The sequence below is a fragment of the Stomoxys calcitrans genome, chromosome 5, assembly GCF_963082655.1.
Source record: "Stomoxys calcitrans chromosome 5, idStoCalc2.1, whole genome shotgun sequence".
NCBI lineage: Eukaryota > Metazoa > Arthropoda > Insecta > Diptera > Muscidae > Stomoxys > Stomoxys calcitrans.
Genome location: NC_081556.1, coordinates 59,376,952 through 59,403,309, shown reverse-complemented (window position 1 = coordinate 59,403,309; position 26,358 = coordinate 59,376,952). Strand labels below are relative to the sequence as shown.

The window sequence follows — 26,358 nt, the reverse complement described above, 5'->3', positions numbered from 1 at the left end:
ACATCTTTACCGACAGTAAAATTGCAATAAGGGCATTAACAACCAGGACGGTAAGGTCACGAACAGTCTTGCAATGTAAGAAGGAGATTAACACCTTCTCTGAGGATGGGGAAATTCGCATCGTTTTTGTGCCTGGCCATAACGGAGTATGGGGAAATGAAAGGGCAGACGATTTGGCGGTGAAGGCCAGAGGACTGCCGACAATAAACTTGGTTAACCCGTAGCCTTTCGGGTCGACGCAGTCCGAGTTAAGGGAGTGGGCGACAAATGCGCATGCAACATTGTGGAACAGCGAAACGGTCGGTAGGACGGCGTAAATCCTATGGATCATGAGAAGACGAGGCTATTACTGAAAGGAAGCAAGAAGGAGGTTAGTACAGCTATTGGTATCATAACGGGACACATAGGACTACGAGCTCACTTATGTAAAATCGGTGCGGCAAGTGATAGCAGATTATGAGATGTTGGAGATTATGAGATGTTGGAGATTATGAGATGTGAGCATTTCCTTTGTCATTATTCAGCCTTCGCGTCCATCAGATACCGGTACTTTGGTGGAGGCACAATATCAGACATGAACCAACTTAGGGCAGTGGCATTGAAAACAGTTAATGATTTTGTAAGTAGCACGGAATTCCTAACTTAAAATTTTCTTTTTAGAGGATACTTTATAGTTTTAAGAGCGCACAACAAGCCGATTACTGGCTTAGGTGTATGTCCATAGTGGCATGGGGCGGATTAATATCTGCACCCTCTTTTCAACCTAACCTAACCTAGCCTAACATAATCCTGGCGAGAACATTAGAAAAACAGTTTAGCTAATGCAGTCGACATTTGTGAGGTACTTTGTCATAGAAAAACTTCTCCCCAAACAGCTGTCGCAGTGCGGTACCCTATTCGGACTCGGCTATAAAATGAAAGCCCTTTATCATTGAGCTTAAACTAGAATCATACAGCACTCATTGATATGTGATAAATTTGCCCCGGTTCCTTAATGGAATGTTCATGGGCAAATTTTCATTTACATAATACGAATCTCTTTTTTGAGTATAGCAAGTAATAGCAAAGCATCCCAAGCTTAGATTGGGACGCCTTTGGACCTAACCTCAAAGAATAACCTTGCATGTCGCTAGTGACATACCAACTGATTACAGTTCCCCTGGAAATTTTAAATTATTTGCTAGTATTACAACCTTGCATGCTTTGCAATGCCTGCATATATTTCCGTGGTGCGGCACGCAGAACAGTTGTACAAGCCTTCAACCGTAGGATAGGGGTATACTAATTTCGTCATTCACTCATTAAAGAATTGATCTGAGACCAAACAAAGTTGAGACCCAACAAAGAAGATACATTCAATGTCGTTTAGGCTTGTCCGTCTGTCTATATTTCTATCGAAAGCTAGCTTACTTTCGAAGGAGTAAAGCCAGTCGATTGAAATTATCACCGATACTTCTTATTGGTGTAGGTCGGTTTGGTAACTAAATGGATCCTATCGGTCTGTTTTGATACAGCGTCTATAGTAACAAATTACCAGATTTAATTTCTGTAGCAATTATAAATAATTTTTTATAAATCACTAACTGGAAAGGACCCGCTCTGCTGCACCTTCATTTTATCTGGGCCTTATACTGGCACGGTCAGGGGATGCTGGTACGGCCTTTCAGATATTTCGGCCCAACGTGGATATCACATTGGTTCTCTGCTCCCAAATACCTTTCATTTGAGCCTATGGTCGTTAAATATGTTGGGTATGGGGGAATTTATGAGGGTGAGGTTTACCCCATATATCAGATCCAGGCTCTAGTCCCTAATACCTTTCATTTGAGCCCCATATTGACATTATTGGTATATATTTCCATTTAGCGGGCTTTGGTGATGGGCCCCCCTTGATATCACACCCCAAATTTTTGTTTTTGTGCTTTTAGAAACAAACTAGATTTCGCTTAAATCGCCCCACCTATCTCCGAGATCTAGAGTTTTAGAAAATATAGTTTGGATGTAAGATCTACTTCATTCTCTTGCTTTTGGTGATGGATTGGAGTAGCCAAACCCTTTGCACTAAAAAGGAATTTCAGATTCATATCCAATCCCAAAAACCTATATATTGCTATCTGATCTAGCCATGTCTGTCCGTCCGCCCGTCTGTCGGACAGCTTGAAATTTTGCACAGATACTTGCAAATGGGCCATATTGGCTCAGATTTAGATATAGCTCCCGTATAAACCAATCTCCGGATTTGACTTCTTGAGCCCCTGAAAGCCGCAGTTTTTGTCCGATTTGGTCGAAATGTTCCATTTGGTGCTCTGTTATGACTTCCAACAACTGTGTTAAGTACGGTCCAAATAGGTCTATAACCTGATATAGCCCCCAAGTTCTCGGTTTATAACCGATTTCCCGATTTTGCAAGCCACAATTTGTGTTCGATTTGGCTGAAAATTTGCGTGCTGTTTTCTGTTATAACTTCCAATAATTGTGCTAAGTACGGTCCAAATCGGTCTATAACCTGATATAACCCCCATATAAAGTTGTCTCTCGGTTGTCCTTGTTCGGTTCCTAGAAGTTATATTTTTGCTGGTTTGACAGAAGGTGGGTATGTAGAATAAAATAGTGCCCTTCAACTGAATTTATTTTGTATACATTTTTACCAGAATCCCTAGTGGTGGATTCCAAATAATCGGCCCGGCCGAACTTAGCACGCTTATTCTTGTCTAATATCGAGCGAACATGGTCGGTTTGAAAGGAGGAGTTTAGGGGTGGACCCTGAAATAATATCAGCAACGTGCTAGAGCACGATTTTGTTTGAGGTCCATAATGTCAAGCATTTTTATGGTGGTGATCAAGATATTCAGGGTCTCGTTCAGATCCACACTAATTATTTTTTTGTATTGTTTACCAACATTCAAAATAATATTTCAAAGCTACCACTTGGGATAGAACATTTTTTAAGATCCGCAGATTCTCTTGTGTCTATCCCAATTTGAGGGTAAAAAATGTACCAAACACCTTTTATTGCTTTCTCATACTATCCTGGTCGCACTTCATATATTATTTTTAATGCTTTTTTTGGGTGGGATAGGGCGAGGGGGATTGCCCTCTGACACGTTATTTCAATTCTTTTCAATATATTCTTGGTCGTCCTACATAGCAGTTTGGTGTTGTTTTTATTGGGGGGAGACGCTAAGACCCAAAAGATAATTTATTTGAGTCCTTTAATGTCGAGATCTACATGTCAAGCTGAACGGTTGGACGGCAGAACGTGACCCAGATACTTGAATCATTGTATCAACATAAGATTCAAACTTTACAGTCATAGAGCTTTCGTTAAATTTCCATATAATTCCGATCGAACTACTCGTCTTATTGAAGGGTATTTAGTGGGTGGGCCGGTCCCAAACTCTGCCCCAAATGTGTATATCTGATTCGTAGTCAACTCTCAAAGAACTTTCATTTTATACCCATTTTGTGACGTTGGACATTCATGCCCTTTTTGGTGTTGGAGAGGCCCGGAGACACCTTGGATCAAATTCTTATATCAGATACGTACTCAACTTCCAAACCCCTTTCATTCTATACGCATATTGTCCCAACCGGTAAATATATCTTGGGGTTTATATCAGCTTTTTACTATACTTTCAAATACCTCCCCTTTGATATCCATGTTGTCCCAATCGGTTCAGATGTCCTGCTGGGGTGTTTTAGGTGGTGAGGAGGCTCCTCAGACACAAAGAAATACATTTTTATGTGAGCTTTGCTACTTTTAAATGGCTTTCATTTGAAACAGACATTAAAGGTAACATTTTTATGCCAAGTTCACACTCTACTCCAAAATACCTTTCATTTGATACCCCTATTGTCCAAATCAGTAAACATGTCCGTTCGGGTAGATTTTGGGATGGTTGTCTAGTCTGTAATTACCCGTATGAAAATCTACGTAATTTTCATATCCAAGGACATTGTAGCTACAAAAGTGGATAACACAATTCCCGTATCTGCTATGGACAAAAGAGTAAGCTTCGTTATCATCACGGTAGTGGTCCTAGCAACTTGTCTAGCGACAAGGTCCAGAAGCATTAAGTGTAGCATTAATCCATCTGATGGTTCCTCCTCCATGCGGCATCCACCCATCCACCAGGCTACAGCGTCGTAGAGCATTATAAGTCTGACATCTGCATCTGCATAAGTGTAAATTTTCCCACGAACGTCCATCAAAGAGGGGATGCTCTCACGTCAATTAGTATTGTCCGATAAATTTAAGCTCAATGATCTGATCTGACAACTGCAAGAAACCTCAAATTTGTGAACTTCAAAAAAATAATTGAGGCATTTCCGACACCTTTCCTAAGTTGAGAATTTTTGTCAGTTTCATTCGATTTCAGTGTCTTGAACGATCAACTACTAGGTAAAATGTATAAAAGTTTGCAATTCAATGCAAAAATTTAAATTTCTATAACAAATTTTTCAGCCGAACGACAGAATAGATTTGAATGAAATTGACATCAGACGAAAGATATTTTTCCAGAGAAGCGGCAAATATATATGAAAATTAATTTTCCCTAAGGAAAAATCCATGAAAATGAGGAATTTATTGTCAATAAAATAAGGAGAAGCGAAGGCACAGCAAATTGTTGTTGGCTTTTTTTTTCTAAAACATTCGATATGGGCGTGAATGCAAAGCCATGGGTGGGATATTAGTGGTGAGAGAAATATCAAGTAAAAAGGCGTTAAGTTCGGCCGGGCTGAACTTTGGATACCCACCACCTCTAGTATATATGTAACCCACCTTTCATCCCATAGCAGTTATATCGAAATATGTTCCGATTTGGACCAAATACTAATAAGTGCAGTAGCTATATCTAAAAATAAACCAGTCCAAACCATATACGACACGGATGTCGAAAAGTATAACATAAGTCACTGTGTCAAATTTCAGTGAAATCGGACAATAAATGCGCCTTTTATGGGGCCAAGACTTTAAATCCAGATATCGGTCTACATGGCAACTATATCCAAATCTGTTCTGATCAGGGCCAAATTGACAAAGGATGTCGAAGGGCCTATGTCAACTCACTGTCCCAAATTTCATCAAAATCGGATAATAAATGTGGCTTTTATGGACCTAAGACCCATAATCGAAGGATCGGTCTATATGGCAGCTATAACCAAATCTGGGCTGATCTGGGCCAAATTGACGAAGGATGTCGAAGGGCCTAACACAACTCACTGTCCCAAATTTCAGCAAAATCGGATAATAAATGTCGCGTTTATGGGTCTAAGACTCTAAATCGTCGAATCGGTCTATATAGCAGCTATATCCAAAACTGGGCCGATCTTGGCCAAATTAACGGAGCATACCGAAGGGCCAACTTACTGTCCCAAATTTCAGCAAAATAGGATAATAAATGTGGCTTTTATGGGCCTAAGACACTAAATCGAATGATCGGTCTATGTGGCAGCTATATCCAAATCTGGACCGATCTGATCCAAATTGACGAAGGATGTCGAAGAACTTAACTCACTCACTTTTATGGTTCTAGGACCCTAAATCGGCGGATCGATCTATATGGGGGCTATATCAAGATATAGTCCGATATAGCCTATCTTCGAACTTAACCTGCTTATGGACAAAAAAGAATCTGTGGAAAGTTTCAGCTCAATATCTCTATTCTTAAAGACTGTAGCGTGATTTCAACAGACAGACTGTCGGTCATGGCTATATGGTCTTAGAATTTCACGACGATCAAGAAAGAAAGTAAATGCATTTTTAATAAAACTTAGAATGAACTTTAATCAAATATACATTTTTTACATATATAGATATTTCGATGTGTTGCAAACGGAATGACAAAATGAAAAAAAAAATTTTGCTCTATACAAATTATAAGAAAAAATTAATTATAAAAGAAAATTAATTAAAAGAAAAAATTAATTAAAAAATTTTTTATGCATTTTTTAAATTTGTTGGTCATTTTTAGCTTTTTGCAAACTGAAAACAGCAGAAAATCGTTGTTTTATTTGGCCGTTAGAGCAAAGATAATTTTTCTAATAATGTGTTAATTTCTCTTTCGATATGGGCTTAATGATTTAAGTCCAAATCTGATGAATATAATATATATGAGGTATATCCAAATCTGAACAGATTTCGACCAAAATCCGCATGTTTTCTGTGTGATACTGTTTTGTGCATTACAGTCGCGCTGAGGACGACACCATCTGATGCACTGAATTTAATGCTACAGCTAATACCATGTGGACGTTGTGGCTAAACAAATTGCTGCGGCAACTCCTGTAAGGCCAGGTTAGATTTAAGTGTCAGTCAGACTCACTTAGACATTTTCGACCATTGTGATACCACAGAAACCGTTGAACCATTCAGACCGCTTTAAAACGCCCAACAACTTGGAAATGTTCACATCTTCTGCATCAGACAAGTTCTAAAAAAAAATTATAACCTAAAATGGAACTCCTCCTGATTACCATAGTTCTATAGTCTCTCCTGTAAGGCTAAGGGTGGGTTTTCTTTGGTCATGGGGTGACTAATGATACTGTGCTACCCTTGATACAATATCCGACGTTCCAGGCAGTGTGGATAACACATTACCTTAGTTGCTTTTTGATAAAAAGTTATATACCACTATTCCTGATAGAACCGATTATTGGAATTACAACAAACCTAGTAATGGAGATAAGTACAGTGCTACGATATACTGATGGTTCGTGGTTTCGAGTGGCTTCGATGAGGTTTCTCTACATTTGTAGTGTGTATCAAGCGGATATACTAGCAACTAAGGAAGTTGGTCGACTGTAGCAGATTCAAGGAGATGGCTGAACGATATGAAATTGAACTGTTACATGTGCCGGACAACAAAAATATTCCAGTGTATTGTAGAGCAGGCGGCTTGCGAGACTCTATTTTAATTGGCTATGACAGAACATTTGTTCTATTAGCTGAATATAGAATAGCGTTCCAAGCGCCTTGATCTTTTGCGCTCATTCTATAATTTCTGGCACAAAGTTTCGAGGAGACTCTACCACTTGATCTTTCCATCGGTCTTTTGGCTGTCCCGGTTTGAGTGTACCATTGTGATCGCCTTCAAAAGACCTCTTCGCTGGAGCTTTTTCATTTATTCTGACAACTTGACCTAGCCAACGCAAACGTATTTTGATACGTTAACTATGCTAACGTCTTCAAAAGCTCATACAGTACTTTTTATACCCACCACCGAAGGATGGGGGTATATTCATTTTGTCATTCCGTTTGCAACACATCGAAATATCCATTTCTGACCCTATAAAGTATATATATTCTTGATCAGCGTAAAAATCTAAAACGATCTAGACATGTCCGTCCGTCTGTCTGTTGAAATCACGCTACAGCCTTTAAAAATAGAGATATTGAGCTGAAACTTTGCACAGATTCTTTTTTGTCCATAAGCAGGTTAAGTTCGAAGATGGGCTATATCGGACTATATCTTGATATAGCCCCCATATAGACCGATCGGCCGATTTAGGGTCTTAGGCCCATAAAAGCCACATTTATTATCCGATTTTGCTGATATTTGGGACAGTGAGTTGTGTTAGGCCCTTCGACATCCTCCGTCAATTTGGCTCAGATCGGTTTAGATTTGGATATAGCTCCCATATAGACCGATATGCCAATTTAGGGTCTTAGGCCCATAAAAGCCACATTTATTATCCGATTTTGATGAAATTCGGGACAGTGAGTTGTGTTAGGCCCTTCGACATCCTCCGTGAATTTGGCTCCAGATTTGGATATAGCTGCCATATAGACCGATCCGCCGATTTAGGGTCTAAGTCCCATAAAAGCCACATTTATTATCCGATTTCACTGAAATTTGGAACAGTGAGTTGCGTTAGGCCCTTCGACATCCTCCGTCAATTTGGCTCAGATCGGTCCAGATTTGGATATAGCTGCCATATAGACCGATATGCCAATTTAGGGTCTTAGGCCCATAAAAGCCACATTTATTATCCGATTTTATTGAAATTTGGGACAGTGAGTTGCGTTAGGGCCTTCGACATCCTCCGCGAATTTGGCTCAGATCGGTACAGATTTGGATACAGCTGCCATATAGACCGATCCGCCGATTTAGGGTCTAAGTCCCATAAAAGCCACATTTATTATCCGATTTCACTGAAATTTGGGACAGTGAGTTGCGTTAGGCCCTTCGACATCCTCCGCGAATTTGGCTCAGATCGGTCCAGATTTGGATACAGCTGCCATATAGCCCGATCATCCGATTAAGGGTCTAAGTCCCATAAAAGCCACATTTATTATCCGATCTTGCTGAAATTTGGGACAGTGAGTTGTGTTACGCTTTCGACATCTTTCTTCAATTTGGCCCAGATCGGTTCAGATTTGGATATAGCTGCCATGTAGACCGATTTCTTGATTTATGGTTTTGGGCCCATAAAATGCTTATTTATTATCCGATGTCGCCAAAATTTGGGACAGTGAGTTAAGTTAAACCCCTTGACATACTTCTGCAATATCGCACAGAACGGTTCAGATTTGGATATAGCTGCCATATTGACCGATTTCTAGGTTTTAGGTTTTGGGGCCATAAAAGACGCATTTATTGTCCGATGTCGCTGAAATTTGAGACAGTGAGTTTGGTTAGGCTCTTCGAAGTCCTTCTTCAATTTTGCCCAGATCGGTCAGGATTTGAATATAGCTGCCATATAGACCGATATCGCAATTTAAGGTCTTGGCCCCATTAAAGGCGTATTTATAATCCGATTTCACTGAAATTTAACACAGTGACTTATGTTAGGCTTTTCGACATCCGTGTCGTATATGGTTCAGATCGGTTTATTTTTAGATATAGCTAGTGTGCTTTTAGTATTTGGTCCAAATCGGAACATATTTAGATATAACTGATATGGGACATAAGGTATGAAATTTCCACCGAATTTTGATGAAAGGTGGTTTACGTATATTCCCGAGGTGGTGGGTATCCAAAGTTCGGCCCGGCCGAACTTAACGCCTTTTTACTTGTTTTCCTTTAAATGGCTATGACAGAACATTTGTCCCATTAGCCGAATGTAGAATGGCGTTCCAAGAGCCTCGATCTTCTGCGCTCCTTCTTTAATCTCTGACACCAAGTTTCGAGGTGTCTCCCACTACTTGATCTTTCCATCGGGCTCTTGGCCGTCCCGGTTTTCGAGTACCATCGTGACCACCTTCAAAAGAATTCTTCTCTGAAGTTTCTTCATTCATTCTGACAACATTACCTAGCCAACGCAACCCTTGTATTTAAGTACGTTTAACTGTGCTAACGTCATCATACAGTTCTTGGTTCACACGACGCCGATACCCTCGATCAATGTTAACTGGTCCATAAATTTTACGAAGAATCTTTCTCTCAAACACTCCAAGCATTACCTCGCCTGCTTTCACAAGTACCCATGTCTTGTATAGTGTTGTAGCTTTGGGAGTTGATACCATCCTTTGAGATAAAAAAATCTCCATTTTCTGCCAGACTCATTTTCATTGCTTCCCTTTCGATTCTTTTAAAGGGTGTAGAGTCTACTTCCTGTGACCGACCCATGATATCGATGTCGTCGGCATAGGCGAGAAGCATGTTTTATCTTGCGTGTAGTGTGCCATAACTATTCTCATTGCATTTCATATAATCTTCTCCAGCAGGATTTTAAATGGATCACACAATAAACTTTCTCCTTGTCTGAAACCTTGTTTTGTGTAGAAACCTTTCCTATTCTTACTGAGGAACGGGTATCAGCAAGTGTCATCCTGCAGAGTCTTATTAATTTTGCAGGGATACCAAACTCAGACTTGGCTTGAAATACCTTTGATCGAATAATGCTGTCGAAGGCGTCTTTGTAGACGGTAAGAGTTGAGCTGTCCTTCTTGGTCTTTTTCAGGATTTGGCGCAGTGTGAATATTAGGTCTATGGTGGACTTATCAGGTCTAAGCAGCATTGATAGGCCGCAATTATCTCATTAACTTTAGGTTTTAATCTCTCTCACAGTACGCTCGAGAGTATCTTATATGCGATAGAAAGGAGACTTATTCCTCTGTTGTTGGCAAGTTCCGTTTTGTCTCCTTAATTCTTTAGTAGAATTTCCGGACTTCATTCTGACGCTTGTACATCTCAATTTACTTACACTCGCCTCTTTCAATTTCCTTTTTATTCCCTACACCACTACCGTGGTACAGAAATTGGTTTAGACTTAGATATAGCTCCCATATATATGTTCGTCCGAAATTTTCCACGAGGGATTCCCTTCTAAGTCTCGACATTATTGGTGAGTTTCATAGAAATCGGTTAAGATTTAGATATAGCTCCCATACATATGTTCGTCCAATTTGGACTAGTATAGCAGAAATTTGGTCATTTGTTAACCGATTCACACGAAAATTGACACAAAGGAATTCCTTATAACTGCTATTGAAATTAATAGAAATCAGTTCAGATTTAGATATAGCTTCCATGTATATTTTTGTCCCATTTTGAATAATACTCAATAATTTAGTAATTTGTTAACCGATCTTCACAAAATTTGGCACGATGGTTTCTCTTATAACTCTTCTGTTGTATGGACCACACGCCACAGCCAGATCCACTCGTCTCAAACCCAGATCCTTTTGGATGCAACCCACCTTAGTCGCAGAGTTCCTGGATCTGGATATTCAACAGAAACAAGCAGACGAAAGATAGAACACAACACACTGCTAGGGTCAACCATGTAGCTTTCTAAATTATTTATGCTAAAATCTGGCGCTACTAACTACCATGATCTTTTCCGCCGAATATATAAGTCTCAACCCATTATCGGACGTTATTTCGTGGAGGCGAAACTTCCCGATTGTTCGACCAATTATATTTTCCTCCTCTATCTTTTCATTAAAATCTTCCAGAACGATTTTAATATCATGTGCGGGGCAGCGGTCGTATTCTCTCTCTGGGCGCTAGTGGAAAACGTCCTAGGTCTGTTTGTCCTTGTCTTGGGGCATGGGTACAAATGAGGCCGAGGTTTTCACTGCCCGAGTTACCATATATCCACAGCCAAATTCAGCCTCGTGTCATGGCAGCTATAGTATAGTTCGTCACAGTTTGGTGATGTTATGACGCCATGACGCCCGGTCCATCGCACTTTCTATCAGGCGTTAATATCTGCCTTGTACTTCTCACGTCACTTCTCTAATACATCCGCCAGTGTGTATACTGCACCTTCTGTATGAAGAGTCCGGACATTCCTAGTGAAGATCCGCAGATCATGGTCCTTTTTCTTTGGCGTGGGTCGTCGATGTTAAGGGACTCAACGCTCCAATCGCATGGCTTAACTCCATGCGATTGGGCCTAACCTGGGAACAGACGCTGATGTTAGCCATTGGTTATTTGAAGGCGCCAATAACCCGCCTTGTCATTTCGAGTATTATTGCCACACATTATTTAAGTAAGAGTCAATGCAACCAGACCCCTTACTGAGACCCTCCTCTCGAATCGCTGACTGCCTGCCGCCGCATTTGCAGCTACTCCTCATAAATTCGAAGCTTTCCACTATCCGCAATCTGTGGATCCAACCTGTAGCTAAGCTTCCCGTGATAACGATGAACACCACTCAAGTTGGAGCTCAAAGTTCCAGACCGTGTGGTGCTAATAGTTATCTCGTGTCGACCGGTACGTAATAAATTATATGTTATGTATAATTTTAAGAATATTAATTTTTCTTCAACTTTCTGCAGCATCTTAAATTTTTGCATAAATTTTTCAATTGTTGAAAGTTTAAACAGAACTTTTGGTCAATTTGATGTACTTAGAAAAAGAAATTTTATAAACTATTTAGGAATTTGGAAATAATGAAAGTATACATTTTGCTGCTACTTATTAATAAACAGCAGCGTGCTTTGTTAGAACAACTGGTCGATGCATATCAGAGTTAAAATGATTGCGTCAATATATTGATGAGTTGAATATATGATTTGAGTCTATTTAAATTTACTATGACATTGTTTGAATATTAGTTAAATGCTTCAGATGAGCTTTTTTAACTTCATTGAGGGAGGGAGGGCTAATACTGGTTGCTGGTGAACTAACAGGATGTTGTTCCTACTTCTTAAGTACATACATGTTAGCAGTGTATAAAAAATAGTTTCTATATTGGAAAGACTTTAGTGCGATCGTTTGCAAGAAAACCAGCCTCTCTTTTACCTAACCGGTCTTCCTGCCAAACTAATTACTCAAAAGATTCAAAACTTGTTGCCGACGCCAAAGTCAGGCTGTAGGTGCTGATACTGCCCTGGTTGTTAAAATGAAGATTGAAGACGGCAAGCAGACCACAACAAGTGAATGTTGTTATCAGAGCGCCAACGTGACGATGGAGTACGCGCGGATGCGCAATTGAACTTCCTGTTACAAGTCATAAGAGCTGCTACCACACCACCGTTCTTCTAAGACACAGTTGAACAAACGCTACAAGATAGAAAAGCAATTGGTTATCGAACGAAGTGAACAACTGGTTGTTCACTGGGGTGTGAGGTGCATAAGACATACGAGTATTAAATAATAAAGCACACAGAGATCATATGAAAGCCTGGACAAGAGCAATTGCGAATCAATGACATTTCTGCTAGAGCATCTCATATTGACCATTTCTGCTATGTTCGAGAACGAAGTACACTGAGTTTGATATGACCAGTGTAATATGATCTTGGAAACCTGTCAAGTAGTCTGGGAAACAAAGAACAATATTTCATTGTGTATTAGTTCTCATAATATTTCAATTTTAAAGTGACTTATTGAGATTCATAAGCAAAAGTTTTAAGAAGGAGCATGTTAAGAGCCATTAATATTTTGTCTCTTCGACTACATATATTTTTTGATATAATTTAATTGAAAGACAAATGTATGCAGTAATTAGTTGACCCTGGTTTATTTTAGTAATATACACTCAAATATTGGCCCCCAAGTTAACAAAAAATTTATTTATTTATTCAGTTTATTGCACTATAATATAAAACTTGAAACACGTAATAGCACGTTAAGTTCAACCAGGCCCAATTTTATTTAATTCTTTGAATAACTTTTTCAAATAAACGGGGATTTTTTATGAGCTGTAGAAAAGTTTTTCAAAAGAAACACATAAAATTCAGAAAAATGCATGAAATATTTATAATTTAATGTATGAAGATTATTTCATGACCGTGACTGCGCCTCAAAAGGTCCCTCTGCTTAGCCAAATTTTGGCATACTCTTTCCAACATTTGGATTATCATAATCTTTGAAGAAGTAAGATCCAATGAAGCCACCAGCCCATAAACCTCACCAAACTTTAAGTTTTTCTGGATGCATTGGTAGCTCTTGCATTGCTTCTGGCTGATCTTCACTCCAAAAGCAGCAATTCTGCTTATTTACGTACCCATTGAGCCAAAAATGAGCTGTGTCATAAAATGGAAGTAACGGGCGGTGAACTTTCTTAACAGAGCACGCATTTTGATATTAAAATTCAGTAATCTGCAAGAGTTGTTCGTTTGTAAGACGAATCATGGTTAAATTATAGACCAAGCTGAAGATGTTTGACAATGAAATAACACGAAACGTGCATGAGCTGTTTAAACCAAATTGCCAATATTTTTTTTTTTGCAAATTTTGCCCATGAACATTCCACCAAGGAACAGGGGTAGACTTCTCACATATCAATGAGTGCAGTCCGATTCAAGTTTAAGCTGAATGCTAAGGGGCCTCCTTTTTATAGCCGAGTCCGAACGGCGGGCCGCAGTGCGACACCTCTTTGGAGAGAAGTTTTACATGTTGCCAGCATTAGGAGGGGCAGCATACTTAGGAATAACTGGAGTAGGAAAGTCAAGGAACTGTCATCAGAATACTCCAATGTTTTAGCGGAATTTCCTCCAGTTTATGATGATGCAGGCTGGTTTCGGGGCTGATACAGACTAATTGCCTTCGGGGAACAACGCTCAAATGAAATGTACCGTTGTGCGCTAAAATAGATTGGTGAGATCTGGCCAGGTGCAGCACTAGATTTAGAAGGAAGATATACCTTTTCAACCAATGGCGCATGCTTGCATACCAAGGATTCAAGGATTCTGTACACGTGGGTCGTATTTTCAATGTAGCTACTAACAAACGGTGCAACATTGAAAATGGTTTAAGACCTGCATAGTATATATATTCTTGATAGTAATGATATTTCGGGAGGATCTAGCGAAGCTTGCCCTTCCGTTTATCTTGCAAAAGCATGCTAAATTAAAGAGTTAAGCTGGCGCTTGAAATTTTGCACATTTAAGAAAGAACCGCTCGATAGCGCTGTTTGACCGAGACACTATCCGCAAGCTGTAGACGCGCCCGATAGCTCCCAGCTTGTGTAAGTTATTATTTCGCTGACATTCTCTCACTTTTGTATACTTGTGGGTATACCTCTGCCATAGAATGGAGAGGTAATTCCTTTGGTACCACTTCGAAATATTGGTCTAAGACCCCATAAAATTTATAAATTCTTGATCGTCGTGTCATTGTAAGCCGTCCGTCCGTTTGTCCTTCGAAAGCTGTCTTACTTTTGAACGAATTAAGCAAGCTTCTCGAAATTCCAAGCGCCTCGTCCTTGTTTTCTCCTCCAATTTCTCAGGCGTTCTATCTACTTTGCTATTGCATCTAATTAACTGATCTCCTTCAATACTTCCTTATAGCCCGTTGGGCAATCAAGGGCAAAATATCGTTTTTTCTTCAACCATTTGTCTTACAATTAAGAGTCCTTTGCTGAGAAGACGAGTATTTCTGCCAAATAACAATTCATGAAAGTGTAAAGTTGTGCCAATCGATTTCAAATTATAGTGAATTGCAGCACGCTTCACTTTTGATTACCATCGGAAACTTGTTGGCAGCCGTATTCCCGGTCACTTTAGATAGTACAACGATTTACCGATAAAAAGAAAAAATATGTAGATACTCACCGGACAAGGCCAAAGATAAATATTTGTTGCAGAGGCAACTTCACACTCCCCATTTGCCTTCCACATGTTTGCCGATGGGTGGAGCAAGTAGCTTGCTGATCAAGGTATCAAAGTCGACTGTATTGCTGTACCGTGCAATTATGAGATCGATAGGAAGGAAATAAGACCATCAAATCAATTGCATAACACAATGACCATCATAGGGTAGTGGATGGAACACGTCGAAAGAGAAGAACCCAAATGAAACTGGTTAAATTGAGAAATCCTCCTTACCATCTGGAGCTGGCAAACGAAGAGGGAGCTGACAGTGCGAAGCTCATCTCATCACATCGCATCATCAATTAAGACACAACCTGGTTTCGCTCCCTAAATTTGTGCGGCTGTTGCCATACGAGGAAATAACTTAAGTGAATAGAGATGCAAATAGGAATACGGCCTGCTACTTGCCTAGGTTAGAACTCCAACCAACTCCATATTTCACACGCACATATTCATAGGCATACATTTGCATTTGCTGATGTGCCATCCACCTTTAGTAAGACAAATACTGAAGAGAGGCGTCATCGTGACGCTGATTTCATGAATGAATAGCTATACGTTCTCCACTGCGATTCTTGTGGTGTTTCTTGTGAACAATTGTATGCGTAAATAATGGTGTAAGACTGAATGAACTTCAAGCGATGGGCGAATTGGCCATTACACTTTCTATAACTAACTTAATTTTGCTGCCGCTCCTCTTTATCAGACAAGTTAAATAATATGGTCGAAATAAACACCCTTGGTGAAAAAGTAATGCACATAACCATCGTCTTCACAATAGAGCCTTTCATTAAAACGCCCCTTTTTCGGAATTCATCTCTTGCACTCAAAAGTAAGTGACACCGTATTGAATGGAATATGGACTCTATCTTAGAAGAATTGAGAATAATTTGCCTACAATTTCTTTCATTAATTAAGACTATTTGTTATTTAAGCATGAAATGCCCTAGCTTAAAATTGCAAAGACTTGACATTTTAGTGGAGCTGCATGTTTTAAATACGTAAAAAATGTTTGTCAGCTAATCTGATTGAGATTTAGTTTGCGAAAAAACTTTCGCCAGTGACGGCATATCGTATATCGTCGTAAAATTCTAAGACATTTTAACGATGTCCATCAGTTGTAATCACTCAGCAGCCTTCAAAAATTAAGATATTGAGCCGAAATTTTGAAAAGATTCGTATTTGTTTCAAAAAAAGGGTTAAATTCCGAAACAATTCCGATTATATTTGGATATAGCTGCCGAAGTCTCTATTTTGGGTCTTGAACCCATAAAAGACCCATTCATTATACGAATTTGATGAAATTTGGAACAGTTATAGGGCCCTAGATTTCCGAACCATTTTGGACCATGTAAAGATACAGCTGCCATATAGACCGATCTGCCGATCTGGTGTCTTAATCCCATAATAGCCGTATTTATTGGCCGAATTAGCATAACCTTGAAATAGTGTATTACTCTAGGGTTCCCGAAAGACGTACTTCATATGATCTAGAAATACATATAACTATATATTACTATTATATAGTTAGAATTTAAAGGGTATTGAGCTCTTACCCAATTGGGTACTTATACCCTACACCACTACTGTGGTACAGGGTATTATTACTTACTGCATTTGTTTGTAAGGCCCAAAAGGAACAGAGATAGAACCATTGATAAGTATACCGACCGACTTAGCTTCACTTTCTGATTCGATGTCTGTCTGTCTGTCTGTCCGTTCGTCTGTCCATGTTAATTTGTGTACAAACTACAGATGCCAATTTTCATCCGATCGTCTTCAAATTTGGTACAGGCATGTATTTCAGCCTAGAGATGAGGCCTATTGAAATTGGAAAAAATTGGATCAGATTTGGATATAGCTCCCATATATATAATTGTCCGATTTGCAGTAATAATGCAATTTCGACATTACTTAAGATTTAGATGAAGCTCTCATATATATGTATAGCCCGATTTTCAATGCAAGCGCATTTATTAACCAATCTTCCTAAAACTTTGTACAGCGCCTTGCTCGACGACTACCACATTATCTAAGAAGTTTGCTCGAAATAGGTTCAGAATTAGATATAGCTCCTATATATATGTTCGTAAGATTTTGGCCAATTTGCAATAATGTTGTCATTTGTCAACCATAGTTATTCCAGTTTGAACATATTTTCTCGCCGAGGTCCATCAAAATTGGTTCAGAATAGGATATAGCTCCCACATTGTACCTATATGGTTAGTGTAGGGTATTATACAGTCGGCACCGCCCGAGTTTTGCCCTTCCTTACTGTTTTTTTATTCAATTTTGCTGAAGTTTGGAACAGTGAGTTGTATTAGACCCCCCGACACCCGTGCTGCGTATGGTCCGATAATATTTGGATATAAATGCCATATAGACAGATCTCGCTATTTAAGGACATTAGCTCATAAAAGCGTCTCTTTTGTTCGATATTGAAAATATCGCACTTAATGTAGGATACTTAATTACTCAAAACTGGGCCGAAAAATATGGTGTTTTTCCGTTCCCATGTTCATGCATTTCTAAAGAATTTTCCAATTTGAAATGGATTATTTGCAACCCTAAAATAGTTAATATCTGTTTTATTCTATATTCAAATTTTGGTTACCATTTTCGACATTTTGTGTGTGTGTGTACCAATATAGCATTGAGTTAACAAAATTTTTTTGTTCCACATCCTATGTCGAAAATTGTTGAGAAACAAATTAGAAGTTCCTAGAAAAAAGATAAGAAGTAAAATTACCAAAAAATATCTATATACTATATCGACCGATCTCCCGGTTTAGGGTCTTAAGCCCATAAAAGCCGCAATAATTTATCCGATTTCGTTGAAACTATAAACCCGAGTTGTACTAAGGCCAAGTAACGTAGCTGTGAATGGTGAGCGCTACCGAGAGATGATATTTATTTTTTTTTTTTGCCCAAAATGTAAGAGCTTGACTTGCATGACATGTGGTTTCCACGGTGCCACATGCCACACTGCGCGCTTAACAATGGACTTATTGAGAGGTGAGTAGGGTGAACATTTTATTTCATGTTCAGGACCGCTCAACAAGTCCCCTTGATCGTGCGATTTAACGTCTTTAGACTATTTTTTGTGGGGCTATGTGAGGCCACCGTGGCGCGGAGATAAGCATGTCTGCCTATGACGCCGGGCGCTTGGGTTCAAACCCAGCCAGAATATAAGAAAATTTTTCAGCGGTGGTTATCCCCTTACTAATGCTGGCTACATTTGTAAGGTATCCAGTCATGTTAAAACATCTCTACCAGGTGATGTCACTATGCGGCACGTCTTTCGGACTCGGCATAAAACAGGAGATCCCGTATCAGTGAGCTTAAAACTTTAATCGGACTACACTCATTGATATGAGAGAAGTATCCCCTGTTCCTTAATGGGATGTTCATGGGAAATTTAGTAGTTAGTACCTTAAAGCTCATGTCTATACATAAATGCCCGCTTCAATTGACACATTTGTAAACAACATTGAAGCATTTATTCGTGAGATACTGGCCGAATTGTTAGAAAGAGTATTCCAAAGCGGTTGGACCATTTAAGGCGCAGTCACGCCCAACATTTGCATGAAACAATCTTCACACATTATATTATATGGACCGTACTAACAATTCATATAATGATTTAAAGAAATTAGTAACAGTTTGGCGTTTGGTAAAGTAGATATTGCTAAGAGCTTCGAATTGTGGAATTTTATAGTTTGAAGCGATAGATATAAGTTTAATGTATGAATATGGAAATGACAAAAAATCGAATGTCAGATGCCCTCCACCTCAAAAATACTCGCAGAAAACATTTATTAAGATGCTAAAGGGTTTACAATAAAAAAAAGTTAGTTACATTTGTTACATTTCGTTTATGGCTAACGTTTGATATTTTGAAGCTAAATGTTACATAGTAGTTGCAGTAAAAGAAAAACTTCGAAATACAAGTATTTTGTTTCTTATAAAAATGTCTCATGCGTTTTACTTTTTTGCGTGCAGCGACGAGCACACAATTGCAATTATTTGCGAGCCTATGGATCCGTTTGGGATTATTTTCTTCTGTACGTACAAAATAATGTGCTACAGAGTAAGTATTTTTGCCAACCACTGGTCTGTACGCTCAAACACTCACCCTTTCTTCCTAGCAGGATATACACAAAAGAATAATTATTGGTCCGATAAACCAATAATCATTTGCGGCTATTACAGAACTTTTGCAATTAAGGAGTTTTTGGTTTTACAACAAAAGAAAGGTCCTTTTACTGCTGCTTGCAATAAACAATGTTGATTACGTTCAATAGTACTATGTTTATAGCAAAAGTTTGATATATTGAAGCGAAAAGTTGACTTTGTGATAAAAGAACTTTGTTTGTCGGAAAAATTTCCCAATTAAAGAAGACATTGTGCGATTTCAACAGATTATCGTTTGTGTCTGTCAATTGGTTTCGAATGACTTTTATTTCCATAAAATTTTAAGGAAACCAGCTGAAAGCATTAGGCAAATATAATTGTTAAATATTTCAAAAAAATAAAATTTCCCTTTGAACTTTATTAAAATTGATCGAAAATCCGTTTTTGAGGAAAAATGTCCGGTATACATTGCATCCAACTACTACCGTATATGCTTTTAAATTGCACCATGTTTTTATAAGTCCTAAGGTCTACCTAATTTTTTGGAGATAAAATAAGAAAAGGAGGTAAAACTAAACATCAGATATACGAAAAGATTTCTGCTCTATTTCAGTTGTAAACTTTTTTCTTTCTTTGTCACTTTTATCAGCGTTTTAATTTTTATTTGATTTAATAAAGAAAGTCAAGTAATAAATATATGTACGCCTCAAAGTATGTAAATATGTACTCCTCAAACATGATGATTCAAATATTCTCAAAAACCTTTACAATTTTAACACATTTTCCTACTTAGGGAGTTTGCAATTTTTTGTAAACATAGAATTTGAGTTGTGAAATTTCTTTTTTCAAACGTAACACCTAAGGAACTCATTTTTCGCAAAAAATTTTCATTGTAAAAATATTTTTTGAAGAAAATCAAAAAGTAAATTTAAAAATGTTTTAGAATATATTTCACTGTGCCCAACCTTCGGTCAACACTCCTTGTACCAGGGTCATACTCACCACCATGGATATGTTTATTATCCTATTTTTATACCCACCACCGACGGATGGGGGTATATTCATTTTGTCATTCCGTTTGCAACACATCGAAATATCCATTTCCGACCCTATAAAGTATATATATTCTTGATCAGCTTAAAAATCTAAGACGATCTAGACATGTCCGTCCGTCTGTCTGTTGAAATCACGCTACAGTCTTCAAAAATAGAGATATTGAGCTGAAACTTTGCACAGACTCTTTTTTTGTCCATATATATATATATATATATCTTGATATAGCCCCCATATAGACCGATCCGCCGATTTAGGGTCTTAGGCCAATAAAAGCCACATTTATCATCCGATTTTGCTGAAATTTGATACAGTGAATTTTGCTATGCCCTTCGATATCCTTCGTCAATTTGGCCCAGATCGGTTCAGATTTGGATATAGCTGCCATATAGACCGATCCTCCTATTTAGGGTCTTAGGCCCATAAAAGCCACATTTATTATCCGATTTTGCTGAAATTCGGGACAGTGAGTTGTGTTAGGCCCTTCGACAACTTCCGTCAATATGGCTCAGATCGGTTCAGATTTGGATATAGCTGCCATATAGACCGATCCTCCAATTTAGGGTCTTAGGCCCATAAAAGCCACATTTATTATCTGATTTTGCTGAAATTGGGGACAGTGAGTTGTCTTAGGCCCTTCAAAATTCTCCCTCAATTTGGCTTAGATCGGCCCAGATTTGGATATAGCTACCATATAGACCGATCTCTCGGTTTTAGGTTTAGGGGCCATAAAAAGCGCATTTATTGTCAGATTTTGCCGAAATTTGGAACAAAGAGTAAAGTTAAGCCCCTTCACATATTTCTGCAATTTGGTCTAGATCGATCAAGATTTTCATATAGCTGCCATATAGACCGATCTCTCGATTTAAATTCTTGGCCCCATAAAAGGCGCATTTTTAGTCCGATTGCACTGAAATTTGACACACTGACTTATGTTATGCTTTTCGACATCCGTGTCGTATGTAGTTCAGATCGGTTTATTTTTAGATATAACAACTAAAAAGACCAATATTTTGTTATACGCAATTAAACAATGACTTGTACTTATCAGCATTTGGTCCAAATTGGATCATATTTCGATATAACTGCTATATGACATAAGATATGCAATTTAACCGAATTTTGAGGAAAGGTGGTTTACATATATACCCGAGGTGGTGGGTATCCAAAGTTCGGCCCGGCCGAACTTAACGCCTTTTTACTTGTTTTAGAAACCTTCTATATCTATATTAATGTCCAAGTATTGGAGGCCACCGTAGCGCAGAGGTTAGCATGTCCGCCTTTGACGCTGAACGCCTGGTTTCGAATCCTGGCGAGACCATCAGAAAAAGTTTTCAACGGCGGTTTTCCCCTCCTAATGCTGGCCACATTTGTTATGTACTATGTCATATAAAACTTATCTCCAAAGAGGTGTCGCACCGCGCCACGCCGTTCGGACTCGGCTAGAAAAAGGAGGCCCTTATCATTGAGCTTAAAACTAAAATCGGACTGCACTCGTTGATATGTGAGAAGTTTGCCCCTGTTCCTTAGTGGAATGTTCATGGGCAAAATTTTCAATTTGCAATTGGCCTATTATAATATTCGGTTCAGATACCGAGAAGTATGTATAAATCACAGTTTAAAACTACAATGCAATCAGGTTAGGTTTAGGAAAGAATGGCAGTCCTTTCAGACTTACTTAGACAAAATTTGTTTATTGTGATACCACAGCGACAGACTTAAGAAGTGACATCGGAAGATAGGCTAACATGGGAGCTGCTGTGGTGCAATGTAAGCATTTACAGACCAAAACATGACAGCTTCATTCGTTTTTATGCACGAAATGATCCAAAGCATACCACTTCATACCGTATGGTATCAATGGTATTGATAGTGAATCAATACCATGAATTAATACCAAAACAATACCATATGGTATGTTTAAGGCTTTCCTTCATACTGTATTTTTTTAGTATAAATTCACTATCAATACCATTTGTATCAGTTTTTTTCATTCGGTGTTCTTAGGATATAGATAAAATGGACTGGTCCCCCAGAGTCGCAAATTAAAACACTCTTGGAGGATGTCGAAAGAGCTTTGAGGAAGAGAACAAGCTTGAATACGGTTGCATTATTCCAAAAAGTGCAAGGAATTTGGCTAAATATCTCCAGGTTCCGCCAAATATCTCCAGGTTTGGCCAAATATTTGTCTAGACTTTAGTTGCAAACCTATGGTGGTCGTTATAACAAATACATAAAAAATTAACCCAAATCGTTATTTGCTGAAAATTCAACGCCCATCGCAAAATGTAGGCGCTGGTTTAACAATTTAGAGTCCTAGCTGCTTCCTGGGATTTATTGCCTCTCAAACTAGTGATTGGGCCAATGGTGCATTATATTCTCTAACAAGTAAAAGCTTGTTAGGTATATAAGTTCGGCTGAGCCGAATCTTATATACCCTACACCATGAATCGCATTTACCAGGCTCTTTGCCCAGTATCTCTTTATATGCAAACAAAGGATAATGGATAAAAATTGCCATGCTATTGGAGAGATATCTTGTTATGGACCGAATTGAACCAACTTGGTTTGGATCTTAGAGACCCATGTAAAAGTCATTGTGCAAAATTTCAGCCAAATCTGTTAAGAATTGCGTCCTCGATAGGCTCAGGAAGTATAATCGAGAGATTATGTTATATGGGAGCTATATCCGGTTATGAACCGATTTGAACCATACTCGGCACAGTTATTGGAGGTCAAAACAAAAGACCTCTTGTAGAATTTTAGTCAAATCTGATAATAACTGCACTCTCTAGAGGCCCAAAAATTCAAGATCCTTGATCGGTTTATATGGCAGCTATATTAACTCATGAACTGATTTTGACCATACTTGGCATAGTTCTTAAAAGTCATAACGAAATCCCTCGTACAAAATTCCAAATCGGATAAAAATTGCGCCGTCTAAAAGCTCAAAATCCAAAATCGGTTTATATGACAGCTATTTCAAAACATGGACCGATATGACCCATTTGCAATCCCAACTGACCTACACTGACAGGAAGTATATGTGCAAAATTTTAAGCGCCTAGGTTTACTCCTTCGAATGTAAGCGTGCCTTCCACAGACAGACGGGCGGACATGACTAGTTCGACTCAAAATGTCTTGGCGAATATATTAACTTAATGGGGTCTTAGACCAATATTTCAATGTGCTACAAACGGAATGGCTTTTAGCTATTATGTGCAGGAACTGACAAATTGGCGGTCTCATTTGGTCATAAAGTCAGAGCTGAATTTTACACTGATTGCCAATACAAAGCAAATATCTTTTGGAAGTTATATTGGGTTGCCCAAAAAGTAATTGCGGATTTTTCATATAGTCGGCGTTGACAAATTTTTTCACAGCTTGTGACTCTGTAATTGCATTCTTTCTTCTGTCAGTTATCAGCTGTTACTTTTAGCTTGTTTTGGAAAAAAAGTGTAAAAAAAGTATATTTGATTAAAGTTCATTCTAAGTTTTATTAAAAATTCATTTACTTTCTTTTAAAAAATCCGCAATTACTTTTTGGGCAACCCAATATTAATGGCTTCGAATGCTAGACAACGGCTCTTTTTGGTCCTCCGTGTGCCCAGGTTCGCATTAACGACGTAAAATACCCAAGAATGTAGCTGCCTTAGAAAAATTCTAGTTTGAGTTAGGAAAGAGGTATCGCAATGAAATTTGGATTGTCGCAAAGAAGACGACCAAAAACAGTTAAAACAATTTTTCGCGTCACATTTTGGGGGAAAATCGGTATTGTCAAAAGACGAAATTTTTTTATATCCTAAAAATCAAACAAAAAATTTCTCAAAATTATTAGGAGTGAGATTTCTGGAATCCGTTTTAATGTCTTGTTGCATTTGATGGTTTCTATAAAAAACAAACTTATGGCAATAATCCTATTTATTTTGAAATAAACCCATTTACAAAAATTTTTAAAATTCAAAATATTCGAAAAAATTGCTACATCAATATAAACTCTCTAAATTATAAATATACTAGCATATACCTGGTCGCTTCGCTGCCCCCGATGGTACACGCAATATCAGTAACTATATCACAATTTTAATAGCTTTAACCTTACCCGTAAAGAAAGAACATTTTGAAAGTTTTAGTGCCTAAATGTACGAATTAAAAAAAAAAAAAACTCTAGTCGGCCGATAAATACTGTGAAGGTGTAACTGTATCGCAATTTTGAGATCTTAAGCTCAATCCGTAAATAAAGAACAATTTTGTACGTTTTAGTACCTAAAAACCTATATCCCTAATTTCATAGATGTAGCTCAGTCTGTAAATAAAGTACCACATTGTGCGTTTTAGTACCAAAATGAACGAATATTAAAAAAAACTTTTAGTCGCTCGGTACATAGTGCCTAGATGTAACTGTTTCCTAAATTTCAGAGCTGTATCTCAAACCGTAAAGAAGTTGCCATATTGTATGTTTTAGTACCAAAATGTACGAATATCAATAAAATCTTCTATTCGTTCTGTACATACTGCGAAGATGTGACTGTATTGCAAATTTCAGATCTGTATCTCAATCTATAACGAAAGTACTAAATGGTACCAATTCAGCACTTAAGTACCTTTTTTCCACTCCCGGCACGATTACAACATATCATATTTGGTACTACTTATCGCATATTTGTCAAGACATCTATCATTTTTAGCAAATTTTTTCGCAACAACAACCATTTAAGCCAAATTTCGAAGTTCACGTATTTTGTACCTTTTTTATACCCTCCACCATAAGATGGGGGGTATACTAATTTCGTCATTCTGTTTGTAACTACTCGAAATATTCGTCTGAGACCCAATAAAGTATATATATTCTTGATCGTCGTGACATTTCGATCTAGCCATGTCCGTCCGTCTGTCCGTCCGTCCGTCCGTCTGTCTGTCGAAAGCACGCTAACTTCCGAAGGAGTAAAGCTAGCCGCTTAAAATTTTGCACAAATACTTCTTATTAGTGTAGGTCGGTTGGTATTGCAAATGGGCCATATCGGTCCATGTTTTGATATAGCTGCCATATAAACCGATCTTGGGTCTTGACTTCTTGAGCCTCTAGAGTGCGCAATTCTTATCCGATTAAAATGAAATTTTGCACGACGTGTTTTGTTATGATATCCAACAACTATGCCAAGTATGGTTCAAATCGGTTCATAACTTGATATAGCTGCCATATAAACCGATCTTGGGTCTTGACTTCTTGAGCCTCTAGCGTGCGCAATTCTTATCCGATCAGAATGAAATTTTGCACGACGTGTTTTGTTATTATATCCAACAACTTTGCCAAGTATGGTTCAAATCGGTCCATAACCTGATATAGCTGCCATATAAACCGATCTTGGGTCTTGACTTCTTGAGCCTCTAGAGTGCGCAATTCTTATCCGATTGAAATGAAATTTTGCACGACGTGTTTTGTTATTATATCCAACAACTGTGCCAAGTATGGTTCAAATCGGCCCATAACCTGATATAGCTGCCATATAAACCGATCTTGGGTCTTGACTTCTTGAGCCTCTAGAGGGCGCAATTCTTATCTGAATGGAATGCAATTTCGCACGACGTGTTTTGTTATGATACCCAACAACTGTGCCAAGTATGGTTCAAATCGGTCCATAACCTGATATAGCTGGCATATAAACCGATCTTGGGTCTTGACTTCTTGAGCCTCTAGAGTGCGCAATTCTTATCCGATTGGAATGAATTTTTGCACCAAATATTTCGTTATGATATCCAACAACTGTGGATATCATAACGAAATCGGCCCATAACCTGATATAGCTGTCATATAAACAGATCTGGGGATTTGACTTCTTGAGCCTCTAGAGGGCGCAATTCCTATCCGATTTGGCTGAAATTTTGCATGACGTATTTTATGTTTATTTTCAACAACTGTGTCAAATAAGGTTCAAATCGGTTCATAACCTGATATAGCTGCCATATTAACCGATCTGGGATCTTGACTTCTTGACCCCTAGAGGTCGCAATTATTATCCGATATGCCTGAAATTTTGTACGACGGATCCTCTCATGACCATCAACAAACGTGTTTATTATGGTCTGAATCGGTCTATAACCCGATACAGATCCCATATAAATCGTTCTCTTTATTTTACTTCGTGAGCCCCAATGGGCGCAATTCTTATACGAATTGG

At 38.4% G+C, this 26,358-nt stretch overlaps 2 long non-coding RNA genes across 3 annotated transcripts; one reads left to right on the top strand and one right to left on the bottom strand.

Moving 5' to 3' along the window:
• Positions 1-10,459: 10,459 nt before the first annotated feature.
• Positions 10,460-15,342, bottom strand: LOC106085002 (uncharacterized). 2 transcript variants are annotated; one of them, XR_001220894.2, is made up of 3 exons: positions 14,954-15,342; positions 12,540-12,716; positions 10,460-12,458 (listed from the first exon to the last, which is right to left on the bottom strand). It is a non-coding gene; the product is annotated as an uncharacterized LOC106085002 (long non-coding RNA). The 2 variants fall into 2 exon arrangements; XR_009398465.1 differs by lacking the exon at positions 12,540-12,716.
• Positions 15,343-18,541: 3,199 nt separating this feature from the next.
• LOC106085004 (uncharacterized) lies at positions 18,542-19,529 on the top strand. The gene is made up of 3 exons (XR_001220895.2): positions 18,542-18,842; positions 18,995-19,082; positions 19,144-19,529. It is a non-coding gene; the product is annotated as an uncharacterized LOC106085004 (long non-coding RNA).
• Positions 19,530-26,358: the final 6,829 nt, after the last annotated feature.